General features: G+C 35.1%; 1 non-coding gene across 1 annotated transcript; it reads left to right on the forward strand.

Annotated features, from left to right (window-relative positions):
- Positions 1 to 298: 298 nt before the first annotated feature.
- Positions 299 to 402, forward strand: LOC126945147 (small nucleolar RNA U13). Its single transcript, XR_007722319.1, has one exon. It is a non-coding gene; the product is annotated as a small nucleolar RNA U13 (small nucleolar RNA).
- The last annotated feature ends 422 nt before the right edge of the window (positions 403 to 824 follow it).

The following is an 824-nucleotide window of genomic DNA, read 5'->3' on the forward strand; positions in this document are numbered from 1 at the left end:
CACCTCTTCATAGATTATTTTTGCACGTAGTATAGTTGCATTTTCTGTTACTTTTGATTGGCCAAATTTTTAGTGAGGTAAAAATATACATAGAGTGAAAGACAGATCTTAAGTACAATTCAAGGAGTTCTGACAAATACATACTCCTATGTAACCAATGTCTTCATTGGTTAATTTTCTGTTTTGGGAATTTCAGGTAACTATTAATTTGAGTTAATGCCCAAAGATCTCTGAAAACATTTTTTTTCTCTTTTTTACTCGGAAAGTTTTTTAAGTGTGATAAGATCCATATAACATGATCCTTTTGGAGTTTATAAGCATGATCGTTGGGTTTGCACGTGCATGTGTGAGATGTGACTCCCTCAAGCCTTGTTACAACATCAACACATTACCAGTCTGACACACACAGAAAATACACATAACAAAATTTACCATCAGTGACAGTACATTTATAATATTGTGCAACCACTACTACCATCTAGTTCTAGAACATTTTCACTACCTCAGAAGGAAACCCCGTACACATTAAGCAGTCACTCCCCATTCCACCTTCCCTAAGCTCTGGCAACCATTCATCTGCTTTCTGTCTCTATGGATTTGCCTAGTCTGGATATTTTACATAGAATCATACTATATTGGCCTTTTGTGTCTGGCCCATTTTTCTTTTTCACTTAGCATAATGTTTTCAAGGTTCACAAATTTTGTAGCCTGTATCAGTACATCATTTCTTTTTATGACAGGATAATATCCCATTGTGTGTATATACCACAATTTATCTGCTTATGTGTTAATGGACATTTGAGTTGTTTTCACCTTTTGGCCAC

This window comes from Macaca thibetana, chromosome 20 (genome assembly GCF_024542745.1).
Source record: "Macaca thibetana thibetana isolate TM-01 chromosome 20, ASM2454274v1, whole genome shotgun sequence".
Classification (NCBI taxonomy): Eukaryota; Metazoa; Chordata; class Mammalia; order Primates; family Cercopithecidae; genus Macaca; species Macaca thibetana.